General features: G+C 40.1%; 1 long non-coding RNA gene across 1 annotated transcript in view; it reads left to right on the forward strand.

Moving 5' to 3' along the window:
* Positions 1–13,452, forward strand: part of LOC117811497 — a 28,779-nt gene extending 15,327 nt beyond the window's left edge. The window contains exons 2-3 of the long non-coding RNA XR_004631015.1: positions 11,001–11,169; positions 12,730–13,452. This is a non-coding gene — a long non-coding RNA (uncharacterized LOC117811497). The remainder of the gene's footprint in view (positions 1–11,000; positions 11,170–12,729) is intronic.
* The last annotated feature ends 216 nt before the right edge of the window (positions 13,453–13,668 follow it).

The following is a 13,668-nucleotide window of genomic DNA, read 5'->3' on the forward strand; positions in this document are numbered from 1 at the left end:
TCGGACATTGTTACCCTTTTGGAAGAAGTCGTTGTGCACACTGCGGAGCCTCTGCTTTAGAAAGATGAGATGATCACAGTGGAAATTAACAAACCAGAAGCTTAGATGTGTTGCAACACATCAACGTGGATCCATTTATCAGTTGCATGATTAACAACTTAATATCATAGTGAGTACGTTTCCAAGTGAAGCACCTCTCCATATTGATATTGTATTGTCAATTTAACCGATTTATGAAGCATTTCTTTACATAAAATACAAGAGTATTTTTTAATTTAAATGTCTGGCAGAGTTCAACTGAAAAGAAAAATTCAAATAATATTTGAGTAGGTTTTTTGTAAGTTGATAAAAATGTAACGGCACAAAAATGGCAAATATTCTCACATTGATCACAGGGTGTAAAATGAAGTAAGTCAGAATGGTTTTGAGGAGGACTTTGTGATATTAACAAACATCCTGTCAATGGAAAATGGAAAGATGTAAGTTGGTATCATGAAGGAGCTTGTGGTTGTGGAGTTGGTTAAATCATCTATTGGGAAATCTTAGCAACTCAACAGCAGCTACTTGTATACCTTACTGTTGTTACCAAAATACAATAATGAATATGTTCCATATTATGGGTCGACTTATATTGGTTTTCCAGGGCCAATACCGATACCAATTACTAGTAGTCTATGGGACTGATAATCAATATTTGGAACCGGTATGCATTCATAGTGGCAATGAAAAACTTGCAACATGGGTGGGCCATCAGGTGAGACAGATAGTTGAGTGAAAATGGAACTAAAAGGGAAGACACACCAGCAGTGGAGCCGAAGTAGCACATTTTTTAATCAATTAATTTTATTGGTTATTGTTAGAATAAAACGCTGATACAGATAATCGGACAAATGTTGAATTTCGGACCCGGTAATTAACAAAGGCCGTGATCAGATGACCCCTATTCCATTTAAAGATGCTTATGAGTTGACAGTTCATCACCAGGACATGGATTTAGCAGCTGAGAGATACTAACTAGAATTTCAATTGAAGTAAATCCTTCAATAATTTAACTAAAAGCTGTTCATGCTTTTAGTCATGTTCTGAAGGTGCTAAGATATGTCCAGCTAACTTCTCTCTCTGTCTCTTTTTATAAGTTCTTTTTTTTAGGTATTTTTGCCTCTATTAGAGTGGGGAGTAGAAAACGGGGGGATGACATGCAGCAAAGTATTGTGGCCTGAAGCTGAGCCAGCTGAACCAGTTAACCCCTCTGTTAACTGCCAAGCCAAACTGGCGCCCCCCATTTTACTTTTCTTGTGCCTAGGATGAATTCCTCGTCTCATTTCGTCTGACCAACTGCCTGAAACTCCGAACAATCAAATGAGCTTTGGGAACATGGATATATATATATACATATATATATATATATATATATATATATATATATATATATATAAATGACCGATTTATCCACATCATAATAGACCTAGTTATGGTCAGACTTTTACTTTTCTATGATCCCATGCCTCCTGTCATTAAGAAATTTAAACCAATCAAGGTCAGATAGAATTACTTTTATGGCAGTCCTCTTGCTCTTTAGTTTGCACCAAATTTGGATCAACATATTTGTACACAAAATGAACCAGAACACTTCAATCTAATGAAGCAAAACGAAGCAGATTTGTGTGAAACAGAGATTTGCTTGTTTTACTGAAACGCAATGTCTGTGCATCAGTCTACATCTTTATTAGCAGTGAAAATCATAATGTGCCTTAGAGTTTCTTTCATGATCACAAATAGCTCTTATCGCTCAGGTGTTTATTCTGATCCCTAGCTCTCAGAGTAACCTTGAAATGAAGTTGGTCCTGTTCTCTTAAGTGTATTTCTCCTTGACATGTTACATTTGTATATCTGCGTTTAAGCCTCTGGAGCTGCTCTTTGCCACTTAGAGAAGGAAGGTCTGAGGTTATCCTTGTCATGTTGAATGTCAACAGGAAAGTGTAAAAGACCGATTTATAACCACACTAAAAGCATCTTGGACACAGCCTTTTACCTGTCAGCGTAAGCAGCACTATAGGATTTCGTGTGATTGCTTGTGTGTTTGTGTGTGTGCACATGTTGCTTTTAAAATGCATGGATGCTCTGTGAAGTGAGATGAGTAGTTTCAGTTTAGTCTATGAAAGGAAAAAAGTACCACTTTAATATTAGATGACATTAACAAAGCTTTCTATTTGTTAAATGTGGACTTTAGTAGTCACCAATGGCCAGTGTTGTGTAGTGGTGTTGCGCAAAAAACTTAATTGCCAATTATCCAAGTGGCAATTTTATGCCAGACTTTGTTTTAGTTCATTAGATGTAAGGAGCTGCAGAGGGAAGGAATGCAGGCCATGCCAGAAGCCTCTGTGGGTTAAGCTAACAGGCTGCTGTGCACGATAATGTCACCATTATGCGTTTCCTGGGTGACTTAAACGAATAGGCATTATTACAAAATTGTGCATTAGCCCAAGTCAGCAGCCAGAGCTGCTGCAGTCTCATTCTGTTTGGAGTTGAGAGAAAGATGGTGAGAATGTGAGAGGAGGAGGAGAGAAGGAGGGAGGGAGGGAGAAAGAAAGAGGGGGATGGACTTTACAGGAAAAATAACAAAGAATGCTGTTTGCCAGAGACTGATGGGACATGCAAAAGTAGGTGAAAGAATAAAACGGAGAGGTGCAGATGGACTGGCAGCATTACAGGATTGTGATGCTGATGATGGAGAGGTAGAAAGAGCAGAGATGTAATTGTCAGTAACTGGTGTATTTAGACAGGGAGGATTGGAGGAAGAAAAAGGCTAGCAGGGAGGAGGAAGGTGTAAATCAGAGATGTGAGCGACAGCTTTACGTGCTCCTTGGAGCCCCAACTATCCGATTAATGAGAGGAGGGAAACCTTAACCACCTCTCCCTCGCTGCCTCTGCCTTTCCTGCTATCTTGCACTTTCTAGGACATAAATCATAGACTCTTAAGCAGTCACTTTAGGTAGCTCCTACACAATTCTTCCTCAAAATGTTGACTGTAACGTTTCCCTGTCTTATGACATGCTGCATTAATGAGATTTCTCTGCAGCCAGTGTCCATTTAACTGCATTAATTATAGCTGGAGCTAGCAGCCTGATAGCTTAGCTTGCCTTAAGTAAAAATATCTGCCATTAAACATCACTGAAGATTGCATTTTTTACACATAGTATGTTTTTTGTTTTAGCTGTATAAATAAAAAAGTGTTAATAACAACAAGTTGTGGTTTTACAGGAAGCTGAGTGCCAGACTATTTCTTGGCCTGGCACCTTAACTTAATTTTTTCCCTTTTTTTGGTGATCACACTTTGGATTTTGTATAAATTTCACAAAAATTATGAAACGCTTTGTTTATCAAGCTGGTAGGTGGATTCGCTAATATGGGCCTTTTTGAATTAAATCCCATTGGCATACACATTTTCTAACATTCACCAGTTTCAAAACATTTAACAAAACAGGAAACCCCCCAAAAGTACTTGGAGTGATTTGGAAATAGTGGAACAATGCAATTTGTCAGGCATAAAGTGTCCCAACTCATGGGGAATTTTCAGCTGGTAATGACTTATGTTAAAACTGAAACAAACTAATGCCTCTCAATGACGGAAGAATAGTTATTTCTGTCTGGGATATTGTTACCCTTTTGGAGGAAGTCTTTGTGCAAACTGAAGAGAATAATTATTTTTATAAAGCAGGGCTGTCAGCATTCTTGGTTATCTGTGATGCAATCAATCGATGTCTGAAAATAATGTTGTTTTTTTTTAATTGCACACTATTTTGTCCCTTTTGGAACACAATAGTCGAGCCACCGCAGTGTCTTCCTGCTTCCCGCTGCTGCCATAAAGGAAAATAACAACAATATCACGCTTTTGAATCACATATTTCACTTGAAAACACCCCCAGATAGCTCAGTGGACAAGTCCAAAGTAATATGCACATTGTGTCAAACAGAATAGAAATATCACTGAAGTACATTGAGTTTAAGCTACCATGAGCTAAACATACAGGTGTAGCTATTCAGACTGATGGCAGCAGGCAACCATATCATAAACGCTAGCAGAGCACTGTTTTGGAGCGTGTGAATCGACAGACCTGTGGACAAAACATTTTGATCCATTCTCCTAAGTTTTAAGTTATGGTTTATGACCACACTGGTGTAGCAGTGCAGCATTTATTTGGATAACGTTTAAAAGTCAACATCATAAAGTACATTCCTTTGCAATCATTTGATACACTGTAGGCAGGTGTCAGATGAGTGGATTTACAGTGTGCTTCAGAAACTGATTTTGTGTACTTTTTCCCAGACAAAGATTCCAAGCAAGTGATTCCTGTGTAAAAAAGCAAGCTTGATGAGATTTTTCATCAGAAAATACTAATTTCACAAGTATAAGATTATCAAGAGATAAAAGGTGACACTATATCCACAAGGGGCGCCAAAATCAACACAATGTGGAGCTTTAAAACACCTTCAGCACTACCTGCTGCCCCATTAGTTGTTCTTCACAGCTGTGTAAACTCTGTTCTGCTAAAATTGGTTACCATTGTTCAGTGACATAAAATACTCTGTTAAACATACTAGCTCATAAATTCCCTTTATCGGCTGTCGTATCAGTTATCAGCAATTTTTCCAAAATCAGTTTCGGTATCAATCTTAAAAAACATCCAGTATCCATCAGGCTATTTTATTTATTTATTTATTTATTTTAGCATAATATGCCTCATTAACTGGTTGCAGGTTGTATCGTCATACTGTCTGTACAGACGTGAGAGTTGCTTCAATCTTCTCATCTAACTCCCAGAAAGAAATTGAACAAACGTATTTCCCAAAATGTCAAACTATTTCCTCAAAGTGATAATGTGTGAAGTGCAGCGTTGTCACATGTAGAGACGGGGCTGCACTCAAAAAGAAGATATTTAAAAGTAAAAGATGGGAAAGAAAGCAAACTGAGAGATTTTTAGATTAGCGCCAGAGGGAGGAAATTGGAATTTTCTTATGCTCTTCACAAGTGGAAAAAAAAAAAGTTATTTCCAGTTTATCTAAAGGGCACTGGGTTTCTCTTCAGCTCCAGTCTTTGACTACAAACCCGTACTTGCATAGCTCAGTCTCCTTTGTGTATGCATGTGCGTGTCTGTGTGTCTGTGTGTCTGTGTGTGCGCGCTTCTGCTGGTGGTCATGGAGTTCACATAGTTAAACCAGTTCACTGAGGTCAAGTGCTGGAAACTCAGTTGATGATCTAAAACAAGAAAGAGTGAGGCGTGCCTTTTCTTAAAAGATAAACCCTCCCCCTTGTAGTAAGCGCCTCTGCAGATATTTCAGTCAAACACGTGTTATGACAAAGTCACAGCAGGCTTTACTTCATTTGTGCCTTTTCACCCTGAAACCCACAGGTTTCTTAATCTGGTGCGACGGCTCCTCTGAGAGATGGCCTCAGTCAGAAAAAGACCTCTCTCTTTCTCTGTTTCACTTTCGCTTCCCTCTGCGCCCTCTGTGCTATTAAAACCTAAACAAGATCTCCTGGGCTGTCTGCCTTGTCATGCACTTTTCATCCCAAAAGGAGCAGAAAATAAAGAGATGTAACACAAAAAGCTGAGAGACAGATGAGTTTCTAAAGTGTAAAACTGTCTCTCTCTGCTTGTTAAATTTCTTGATGTCGAGGGTGTCAGAGAGAAACACTGAGAATTCATAACCTTTGTGAATGATGCAACACCTGCAACAATGCAATGCAATATGTGCTCGAATATTTTGCAGCATCTGGATGAAATGTCACTTCTGTTTTTTGTCGCTATTCGAGATACAGTGGAGGTAAAGTGAGGGGACATCTGCGCTGCACATCTGCCCACATGCCTGTAATTTTGTGAAAATCTGTAAAACATTATTTTTGGAAGTTAAGCTATTTGTAGAATTTAAAAGAAATCAAAGCTTTCCTGTACACGTCACACTTCTGCAGCTCAGTTATACAACTGTGTGAAAACCAGGGCTGTCAAACAATACAGTTATTTAAATTGCAATTCATCTCTGATTTTTAGTAGTAAATCCCAATGAATCTCATTTTTCATTGCATGCTTAAAATAATGAAGACAATTTTGATTATTTACTTCCGTCCAGTGATCCCTGGTTAATACAACAGCATACACTTTTCAGGAGTTCCAATTTGGTTGCTTCCTTTGTTTCATACAAGTTCTGTATTCGTGCAACTATTGTCCCTCAGGAAGGTAACACAAATGACTGGTCACAACTTACCAACCTGAGGATGTCCCTCAGACCCGAGTCTTCCACAATGCTGACTGGCCGGCAGTCAGTTGCCATTATTTAGCAAGTGCTGTTAACTTCTTCAATTTACTTTCATCCACAGGTCTGTGGCAACTTTTCAAGCTTCAAAATAGCGCTCTGCCGACTTTTGTTACCCACTGACATCAGTCTGATTGACTAGCTTATCTCCTAGGTGGTAGTTCAAACTCAAGGTTCTTCGGTTATATTTGAATTCCTTTTTCCCACTAAAGTTCAAATAACTTTTGACTTGTCAACTAAGCCGTCTGGGAGATTTTTAGGGGAAATGTGCCTTTCAAAAGTGTGTTTCCTCCAAAGCAGCAGCAAGAGCAGGGAAATAATCTGTGACAAAACTATGGTGTCCTGAATTGGAAATAAAATGGCACAAAAAATAAAAAACAAATAACATGTTGCTTTTGGACCTTAATCACATCACAACAACTGCCCCTGTGAAAACAGTGAGCATTTCTTGTAAGTTCTCCAGGCTTTAGTACCCAGAAATCTTCAATATGACATGAACATTTGTCACACTCCTTCCTTAGACATGAATGATTTTATTAGTGGTTAGTGGAGCTTGTTGTTTGTGGTTGAGAAAATGTCCTGGTTGCCTCTGCAGCTTCAGTCATCACTCCTGAGTTGAGAATTCTTCTTCACAGTTGATGAGACAGCCTTTGAGTGTTTTCCCTTTTTGCACACCATGAAAAATTTTCTTAGATATATCCAAAAACATACAGACCGGCCCTTTGTCCAAAGCATGTTGTGCTAACTCAGATGTTTTTGACATTACTCATGCTATTCTTAATAAGAGTAGTATTGTATATTTTGTTCTAATACATTTTTATCTATGAACACAAAGACAAAACCTCAGTGCACCAAAACTATGAAGGAAGACTGTGTAGCATGTAAGGTGTTGGTCAAGACCTGACTGAGTAACATTCACAGACTTGTCATACTACAAGTAAACATGAAATGTAATGGTACTGTGTGTTTGTGTGTGCACATTGTGTGTGTGTACACAATGTGTCTGCCCCCTTCATGCTATGAGTAAGCAAATCCCTTGAGTTGTGTATTTCTGTCCTTTGCATGTGTTTGAGTGTGGCCCTCTCTTCTCTCCTTTTTCTCTCTCTCAGGTCAATCCCCTCATTGTTAAGTTACATAACAGCCCTCAGTCAAGTAAGCAGCACCGGTGCTGAGGGTGGCAGGATAACTGTACTTCCTCTCTGGCTGAGAGCTCTCCTCTAAGTTGTTGTTGACTTTTCAGCCTGACTAGCAAAGTAGACAGTTTTTTTTTTAAATCTGGAGATGGAGTTGATCGTATGAGTTGAATCTCTGAAGTTAATTTATGGAGATGAAGTCATGTACACCACAAATTTTGGTTTGCGGTGTAATGTACCTCTCAAATTGCTGAGCAGGCTGTTCCTCTAGGCCGGCAGGTTTTGCCATCCCATCAGCTGAGACCAGAACTGATTAAATGTCTGAAATGACTCTAGGTGCAGATGAGAATAAAATATGGTTACACTGCATGTACCCTTGAAGTGATTCCAATACCAATAGTTTACTTCATTTGATACCCATCATGTGAACAAAGCATTCTTCAACCAACCCTTCTTATCCCCAAAATCTTTACACGATTACATTCTGAAAGTGCAAAATTGTTGAAATGTATATTATTTTAATTTGTTAAAGTTACTGTGAGGAGTTTTTAGCTGGTGATGAAACTGACTGAAATTAACGTTGATGCCTTCATGTGACTTACAAAAACATCTGCAACAACATTGACTCTCTCTATAAAGTAATATTCAATGTCTGTAGATGCTGCTGCAGAGTAGGGGTCAGGTGAGCCGATTAACAGCACTCTGCAGAAACAACTTTTAATTATACAAGGCAAAAATTCATAGTGGGTGACGCCTTTGGCTGATAAAGGGAGAGGTATAATTGGTTTAAAACTCCTCACAGGAGCTTCCAGATCTGCCTGAGCTCCTGAGAGCTGACAGCTGGATAGTCCCTCAGAACATTATACAAGACCCGACTGATGTATGCCCCACATCAGAAGTCCTGCTTCTCAATATTAGAGACATTAAAGGTAGTCAACAATGCGGTCTACTTGGATAAGTTTGGTTGTGATTCTACTTGCCTCATGCTCTTGCACATTATGACTTTAAGAAATGTTCTGCAGACACCTGTGCACCTCAGAGGTCTGTGTTTCATCTCTTCCTCTGCGGCAGCTTGCAGTGAAGTGAAGTCTACATCAGGAGAGTTTATTATGGCTAAATGACCAGATGCACTCCTGACCTGTAGTGTTGCTGCTCATGCTGCACAGAGTAGAAGATGCCCGCGCTCGTCTCCTCTGGTCTATTCATAGCCGTGGCAGTGTGACTCCCCCGCCTCTGACTGGCTGTTTCCTGCTTTCCCTCTTTGCTCAATTACTTCTCCTCTGACTCCCACATGTGGGTCTCGAGCTCTTTGGCAGGAAGGCTTACCTTGTGGAGGAGGAGGAGGAGGAGGAGAGCTGGTAAAGCAAAAGGCCGAGATGTGTTTGGTTGAAGAAAGGCGTGCAGAAAAGGCAGGAACTCATGGTGCCTTGAATGCAGGACAGATTTGGCACTCTTAGTTCGTCTACATTCACTTAACCGCAGTGCATCACCTCCTCCCTCTTGCCCTCCCCTAGCTGGGACAAGAGCTGGCAAAAATTAAAACAGCTGGCAAAAATTAAAAAACCCAGCATCAATTCAACATTTAACTGTACTCCTACTTAGCCTGGTCCCTACTCTAAAAAAAATACAGCTTTAATTGCAGCAAGAGCCTAATATCCATATATCACTGTATAAATAGTCAAGTGAGAGCCATTCTGAAAATGCAGCTCTCGAGGATCAGGCCCAGAGGCGAATATGGAGAGATAAAGAAGCAGGGTTATAAAAAGTGCTGAAAGAGATACAGTGAAAAAATGTAGGAGGAGGATGGTTTCACACTGTACTCATCCTGTCAGACAATGTTTTTCTAGTACTTTCCTCTCCCTCCCTCCCACCAACCCTCTTTTATGTCTTTTTTTCTGCTGATACAACCTCCTCCCGTCTGCTGACTAACTGACCCACATTCCTCACTGTGACTCGCTGCCCTCACAGCCAGCATGTGTGTGTATGTGTGTGTGTATGCACTCAAGCCTACAGTTCTGCTTGTCATCTTTGTGTGTGTCTGTGCATTCTGTCTGTCTCTTCCTGTGCCTCTCCCCACACAGAAAAAAAACAAAACTGTGCTGGGTCCCTCAGGCTCCAGCAGGAACCAATTAGAAGATTGCTCTTTAGAGGAGCATCAGTCACTGGACGTAAATGATTGGGTAAAATGCCTCATTTACTCGCTCACTCTGTGTTTGTCTGTTTCTGCTGGGTTACACTCTGTTTGGGGTCTGTGGATGGAGAAGTCACATGTCTTCATTAAATAAGTAAGTGGTGCTGATTGAGGTGATGCTCCCTCTAGTGGAGAGTGGAGTCCATGCAAGATTATTTATTGATTTAGATTTTGCAATGGAAATTAGTGCTACTGGCAAGATTTTGAGGCGGAAAAACTGTACATAATTGATGTGAGATAAAAAAAAAAATCCAAAATATTGAACTTCAGACTTCATTCTTGACACCTTTAAATATAAATGAAGCCAATGTCACAACATTTGATATTGTTCCTCTCTCACTACCACTTATGGTTTAAGTTACTTACTAGCAATCAGCAACTGAGAGATGTTCTCACCAGCTCTGCTGCTGTTGGATTACAGGACAGGATGTTGCTCCACTTTTTTCTATCAGAGATGGTTGGGGTCCATTAGCTCTTCAGGCTGCTCACTCTCAAATTTTGCCCCTGTAACTGTGATTATTTCTCTACTTTGAGACAGAAGCTTATATTTCCTTAATTTTTTTTCCCAGCAAAAAACAGCATTTTTGCCACAGTGTCAACAGGCAGAGGTGAAATGTGCAGTAATGCTTTCTGCAGATTGGTGGGGAGGCGGTTGTACTTCTATTGACCACCTGCCACTGGCTGCAGGTCTATCTGGGAATCTGTGTTCAGCTCTTGAGTGACCCAGCACTTGGTAATTTGGTAATTGTTGTGGTGATGACAAGTGAATTGTTGATGATGATAATGGAAGGTCTTAAATTGTTTGGTTGCTTCATTTTGTGCATTGCCTTTACACTGCTTGGCAGTACCTGCATCCAAATGGACTTGAAGCACTTTGTTACTCTTACTGATCTTGTTTCCTCTTGTCTAGATCTTTGCTTGTGTTGTTCTTGTTCTTGGATGTACGTCACTTTGGATAAAAGCGTCTGCTAAATCACATTGGAACATCTACACTGAAGGTTTAGCCAAAAGTTTCCCAATTATCAGCACTGACCTTGCTTTTTGTCCACGATTCGCACATCACACACTTTTTGAGTTATGTTATTTTAGTTATTTTGTGTATTTAGTATCTTAACTGTGATCTCCCATTAGGACTAAATTTTCAACTCAAGATAACCTTACAGGACTTTCATTTTTCTCTTTGACATTCTTTAGTATGAATAACCCCGTGAGACGTGTCATCTCATTTTTAAGATTTGTAATACTGGATGGGTCATGATCCAATAATAGCCAAGATTTTAAGAAATAAAAATGCTAGACATGAAAATAAAAATTGTCAGTGTAGACTTGAAGCTGACCTTTGTCCTGTCTTTCCTTTACTTCAGCTATAAGAGGCCAGTTAGCAAACTTTGGGAGGACTGCAGCATCTGAGACGATAAGGAGGAGAGGAGGACACTAAAATCAAGAGAGGAGAGAGCATTTTAAGCCGTGACGGGATGGCTCTGGTCGACAAACATAAAGTGAAGCGCCAGCGGCTGGACAGGATCTGTGAAGGTGAGATACACTCTTTCACACCTCGCTTTCTTTCTGCTTTTTATGTACATGTGGATTTAAGATGCTAGCTTCACATCTGCAGGTGACTGGGAGCTGTGATTTAGTTTGTGGGATGCTTGTGCCTTTGTGTGTATGTGCATGTAACTTTGAAGGTGTGTATTAGTTTCTTGGATTTATGCCGTAGCAAAAGAAAAAGATTCCCTCCCCTGTTTTATGGAAATGAAGTTCCACCAGTGTTTAAGCCTTTCAGCCTGCTGCTACAAATTCAGTGAAAAGCCAGTGGGATCGTTTGCATAAGTGTGTTTGTGAGTGTCAAAAGGGAGCCTTGGGACCAGCCGAGGCTCCAAACTTCGGCTTTGAAGGCTGTCTGAGAGGGAATGAAGTGTGTGTACGTGGGTTTGTGTGTGTATTTGAGAGAAGTTTGAGTTGTTGGTGGCTGACTGAGACCAGAGTTCGATGTTTTCAGATTGCTGGAGAGATGAAGTGGGGAGTTTGTTGTAAAGTGAAGAGCTCCTCAGAGCCCTGGGATTGATTATAGCCGGGGTTGATTTGTGTGTGTGCACTTAGGCGTGTGTGTCTGTCTAAGTGAAAGACAAGCAAGAGATTCAGTTCATTTTTCCACAGTCAATTTTTACTTAACCACTGACAGAGCTACTAAATGTCTGTTTATGTAGTGTGAGTATGAAGATTTCTTTAATCTGAAATATGTAAAGAGAGTCTGCTGCAGCATTTGCTTTTAGACTTTGAACCCAAACAAACAAAACTCTTGACGGCACTACATTTAAGTACTCAAGATACTCCAGCTCCATCTTTAACATGCAGATAAAGAGAAGTCAGTGTGCTTGTTCATGCTCCACACTCACTAGATAGTCGAACAGTGTCTGAAACCCTTTTCACACCCTTCCATTGTAGAGGCATGAAGCTCAGAAACTGACAGTCATTGTAACTTTCCTAATTGCTGCAGTTACAGTCAGATGTGTGGTGAGACCAGAGCTGTGTATGAGGGCCATTGTGGGTTAAAAAAAAGAAGATACCACCACTTTAATATTAATATCTACTAAAGTCTGTTTTTCAGGGCCTCCTAGAGGTTAAAAGCTTTTACTGTCTTCCTGCATGAAGACTTCCATTACATTCAGCAATGTGCAGTTTCTGTGTAGATGTGTAGCTCCTTCTGAAACCATCTGTTTTCAACATCCTGCTAGCTACTGGTAAGGTAGTTGAGCTCAGCGTATGGTTACGCTAATAGCTGTGAGGGACGGACAAATTCACGTATTGTGACCAGGGGTGCATCTCACTTGGCTGGAAGTGAAGCCTCCAGCAAAGCGTCTGCCCCCTGGTGGCTGGCTGTAGTATAGGTCAAAAACTCTGTCTCCCCCATTCATTTGAATGGGGCTGCGGTCAAACTTTAAAAAATAAATACATGTCGTACCAATGTTTCTCACATCCGTATGCTATGGTGATATGTAGTTATTATTTGACTGTTTTGTGTTCAAGGCCTTTTTTTTTTAAGTTTATTTTTCGTTAGTTATTAGAGGTTAAAAAACTGAGTTTTACTTTCAGGTTTGCTTTGATTGACAGCTGCCGTAGAGGGAACCCCCATAGGATCTTGTGACGCTACGCTATAGGACGGAGCTCGTTACCGTGCTGACACAGAAATAACTGTGGCTTCGCAGGCTCTGGCTGCACAATGCCTGCGCCCTGGAGTGGGATTTTTTGGCTTCAGAGCCGTACAACGGGAAGAAGCAGAGCAACGCTGTCCATTTTTATTTACAGTCTATGATTGTGGCCAATTTACTGAGACTTGCACCATCCCCCTCTGCTATGTTGGTTGTCTTGCTTGTAGAACTCTTTGTGATCAAACCAGCAATCCACAAGGTTTATTTACTTAGGAGTGTACAACTGTTTACTTGTAAGGCATGATTATGACATAGTGAGGGACAAAAGCTGTCAAGATGTTGCACTGTCAGTGTCAACCTGGTATTTAGCATGCTTTGCAGAGCGAAGCTGTCACTTATTTCTTTGAGTGCCATTTTCTTGGTAGAGTACTTTAACACAACAACATGCCTTGTTGCATTTTATTGTGGTGTGTCATTCGCACCACTGTATAGGATGCAGCTCACCTTTTAGATCACAAAAAATTAAAGTGCAATTTACACAAAATTTTATGATTATGAGTAAAAACAAACACAAACAACTATCTTTTGAGGTTTTTAAGATCAAAGACAAAAAATTGAATTATAAAAGTGTTGCCTTAATTTTAATAAACAGCCTTTATTGAGGAAATCCTGAGTTTCTCTCTCTCACTCTCTCTCAATATTTCTCCCCTCCCTCATTGTCCTGTTTTTGCACCACCGGCCATGATGTGTATTTGTTTTTAGAAAAATACAATAACTTTGGTTGATGTCTGAGTGTACAAACAAATGTGACACAGTGAATGTTTTTCAGTTCAGTCTCTTCAAACGTACCTGCAACACATTTGAGAAATGATGACATTTTGCC

The sequence above is a fragment of the Notolabrus celidotus genome, chromosome 4 (genome assembly GCF_009762535.1).
Source record: "Notolabrus celidotus isolate fNotCel1 chromosome 4, fNotCel1.pri, whole genome shotgun sequence".
Lineage (NCBI taxonomy): Eukaryota > Metazoa > Chordata > Actinopteri > Labriformes > Labridae > Notolabrus > Notolabrus celidotus.